Raw genomic sequence first — 4443 nt, 5'->3', positions numbered from 1 at the left:
AAATAGCTTGTAAATCAATTTACAGACGTTGCAGGTAGATGCTTTCTTGAAGTGGTGAGCCAGGAGAACACAGCAATGCCAAGCATTCAAAATATAAAAGGAAAGGCTTTATGCAATAAATGAGAGTCACCATTGGAGAAGTTCCAGGAAGAAGTTGCTTAACATTATTTCAAAGACAGTCTGCATTTTAAGAAAGGAAGAACAGCTCTAAAAATATTTCATCAAAATTTGGTAACTAAATATATGTACATCATAAAATAATTTGTTAAAAAAAAAAATAACTGAAGGGGGCACCTGAATGGCTCTGTCAGTTAAGCGTTCAACTTTAGCTCAGGTCATGATCTCCCAGTTCATGAGTTCGAGCCCTGCCTCGGACTCTGTGCTGACAGCTCAGAACCTGGATCCTGCTTCAGATTCTGTGTCTCCTTCTTTCTCTCTGCCCCTACCCAGATCATGTTCTGTCTGTCTCTCTTTCAGAAATAAATAAAAACATTTAAAAAATAACTGGAAGATTCTTGTTTGGTTATAAATACTGTGACAGTGGTAGAAACTTTCATGGATACCAAAGTACATTTTTCTTTTCTTTTTTTTTTAATTGACGCATAGTGGACATACACTATTATATTGGTTTGAAGTGTTCAACAATCATACATGTTACAAAATGCTCACCAATATAAGTGTAGTTACCAGACAATGTTATTGCAATATTATTGACTTATATTCCCTATACTGTACTTTTCATTCCTGTGAGTTATTTACTTTACAACTGGAAGTTTGAGGAGATTAAGAAGGATCTGCTTTCTTAATAAAATGCATCAATTACTGGAGCAGGATGAGATTCATTAAATAATCAAATCAAATTCTTATTTTCTAATTTAATAAGTAAAAAGAGTAAATGCATATAATTCATTTGTCGTGGTTGTTTCTAATGTAACACAATAAAGAAATAGGAAGGACATGACTGACAAAAATCTTTCCATATTGAAATGAAAGGCTTTTCTCTCTAGTAATAATCAGCTAATCTGCTGTCAATAATATAGAATTTCTTGTTCATTATCTCAAGAGATGCCAGAAAATTAAAGATTGTAGAAAACAACAGTAGGAGGGACCCTTTAATTATTTGCAAGCTCAATTTCCAGGTGCATTTAGGTCATGATCTCGCGGTTCGTGGGTTCGAGCTCCGTGTCAGGCTCTGTGCTGACTGTCAGCTCAGAGCCTGGAGCCTGTTTCAGAGTCTGTGACTCCCTCTCTCTCTGACCCTCCCTTGCTCATGCTGTCTCTCTGTCTCCTAGAAATAAATAAAACATTAAAAATATTAAAAAAAAAAAAGAATCAGAAATTTATTCTAATTCTTCCCACCATTGTAGGAAAGAATCCATGTGTTAACTTGTAGCAATATTCTTTATTTGTTGGTCTAGAATCATTTAATTTTTCTTTTTTGTAAACAAATGGCCAAACAAACATCTCTTAAGTTTGTTGAACAGAAGAATAGGAAATGCTGAGATTCGAGTGTCATTCTAAAAAGCACCATCGCTTATGGGGTCGGCAAAAGTCTATGTATTTAACCAACAGAACAAATGAGCAAAGTGGAAAAAGAGAGAGGCAAAAAACCAAGAAACAGACTCTTAACTATAGAGAACAAACTGATGGTTACCAGAGGGGAGGCGGGTGAGGGGGTGATGCGGATTAAGGTACGAGCACTGGATGTTGTAGGGAAGTGTTGAATCACAACATTGTACACCTGACACTCATATTACACTGTATGTTAACTGGAATTTAAATCAAAACTTTAAAAAAGAAAACAAATGTTTAAAGTCTCTGTAACCTCAATTTCTTAAAAATTTTCAAATAATTTCTTAAACAATTTTTCTTAAATCTCAAAGTATATACAACTTGAATTTCTTCCAAAAATTTAGTAAGTTCTTAAATAATTTTTCTTTGTCTAAAATTTTTTAAAATTTATTTGTTTATTTTGAGAGAGACAGCATGAGTGGGGGAGGGGCGGAGAGGGAGAGAGAGAATCCCAAGCAGGCTCTGTGCTGCCAGTGCAGAGCCAGATGCGGGGCTCGAACTGACGAAGCTGAGAGATCATGACCTGAGCTGAAACCAAGAGTCAGACACTTAACTGACTGAGCCACCGAGGTGCCCTGTTAGGTAATTTTTTTTTTTAACCTTAGACTCCAGGCGCCACCAGGAGCAGTATCAAAACTTCTAAGTAATTTTATGACACTAATTTTTCCACCATCATCTGTCAGCACCTTTTGTTTTGCCACCCAAGGAGAGCCGCCAATTCACGTAAGTGGTTTCCTTCTTCAGTGCCTCCTATTGGTTCAGAATTGGCAACTCAGAGATCAGCCAGAACAGAACTAGTGCCACTTGAAGGGGGAGAGATCACAGTGTCGAGTGAACATCTGTTTATCTTGATGAATTCCCCATGTGAAACTCAGAAATTGTTCAAACATCCTGATTGCGTGGCAGTGGTGGTAGTGTTTTATTAATTGACTTGGAATTAATTAATTTCCATGCAGTTCTCTCCAAATTTCCACTTCTCTGCCACTTAGGAATGCTCCTTGTTGACCATATAGCATGAAAAATCATGTCTTTTCCATTTTTAAATTATTGGTCTACAAGTTTGGAGAAGGAAAGGCAAATTTCAGAACTAAATATGCAAACACTTGAGCATATGCACAGCTTTCAGATGGTATTGCCAAATCATTGGGGCAAATGTCTGTGCCAGCAGGCTAGCGAATGCAGCGAAGGTTTTGTGCCCTCTCTGATCGATAATACATTTGTTAGAGATGATGTTATGAATGTCATAGTTTCAGATGGCACATAAATAAAATAAAAATGTTGTAGGATTGCATAAATCAGTGATCCGCCAGTGGGGTATGAAGGTCATTCCTTCATGAATACAGAAATCTCCCCCATCTGAATATCAACTTGCAAATGCATTATGTAACATAATACCGTATGTTTATACTTTATACATTTTAATGAAATATTAAACAGGCTTATTTTGTGTTCATAATATAAATTGCAGTAGAGGTCATGACAGTAAAATGAATGCCATCATTTCCCTGGAACGGTGTGTGTGTGTGTGTGTGTGTGTGTGTGTATGTGTGTGTGTGTTTAAAGCTCTGCACTTCTTCCATAGTCAAACCTAGGAATAGTCAAAATAGTACAATTATAAAAATTCCCATCATCATATCTTACCTTCCTTACCCTTCCCCTTCCAGGAACCCCCTTTAGTATCAAGAAGTACAATTCCCTAACTATCTGAATGTACCTTCCACCTACCTCCTTGCCCATAGGTCATAAGGTCAAAGGCAAATTGGCTACATAAGATTCTGCTAACATGACAAGATGTCCTATGGAAGACAGTCATCTGGATATCTATTTCCCCCTTATTTCTTCATATTCAAGAGTCTGCTGCACAGTAGGCATTAAATTAATAGGCAGTTTACATAACATTTGCAATAAATCGCCAGATGAAAAAGCTTTCTCAGTTGTGTGCTTCTGAGATTGAAGGAACAAAACTATAAACTTTATTCTTCACTTGTGCCGCTGCCAGCATGTCGTCTAAAACATCTGCTGGGTAATATGTCATAGGCAATAGCCTATGCAGGTTAGGCCAGTACATAATAGAAGTAAATGTATTTTTAAATGCCAGGTTTTAAAAGAAGACAGGGCCGCTTGGTATCTCATTATAAGTGAAATGACTTTTCATGTCATCCCATCGGTGGTCATGCAGCTTTGGGGAGAGTTTCAAAGGTCAACATCCATAACTCTTTATTCTTTACTCATTCACTATTTTCTCAGGGGAGAAGTGCGGGGAGACTATTTTCTAAGTTGACTTGCATTTCATCTCACAAATGAAAAAAATCGTTGCTCCGAATTTCTGTATATGCCAACAGCCCTTTCAATCTGATGTTACCAAAGGAACAAAACATCGCAGGGAAAACAAGTTTAAGCTCTTGTTCTGTCTTTCTATCCAAAGTGCCTGACCACAGAAAACACATCTAAAATAATTGAAGAGATGCCTAGGGACAGCCCCTCCAGGTAAATGAGAAAGGTGTAGACTTTCTTTAGAACTGCAGAATGTATTTCAAGAATACATGTTTCAAATTCTTTTAGTCCGTGCGTCATCGTCCAATAAATTCCACAAAAAACAGTCGATAGTAGTAACAATGCAAAGGAGTATAGGCAACAGAAAAAAGAGATTCCAGCCTGCCTCCTCGTTGTTCATTCTTTCCTTCATTCAACAGCAATAGCGTTTACTGACACTTTTCTGAGCTCTGTAGATACAAGAATGACCAAGGTCATCCAAAGCCTTGCCTTCATCCAGAAGATAGAGATAAACAAGCAAAAGTATTTAAAGCACAGAAGCTTTGGGTGGAAAAAGTAAAACATACGAAAAGTATATGAGGATCATTAGTTGGTTCT

This window comes from Hyaena hyaena, unplaced genomic scaffold (assembly GCF_003009895.1).
Source record: "Hyaena hyaena isolate Hyena2069 unplaced genomic scaffold, ASM300989v1 scaffold_895, whole genome shotgun sequence".
Lineage (NCBI taxonomy): Eukaryota > Metazoa > Chordata > Mammalia > Carnivora > Hyaenidae > Hyaena > Hyaena hyaena.
The sequence above is the reverse complement of the archived record's forward strand: the minus strand, read 5'-3'. Positions refer to the sequence as shown.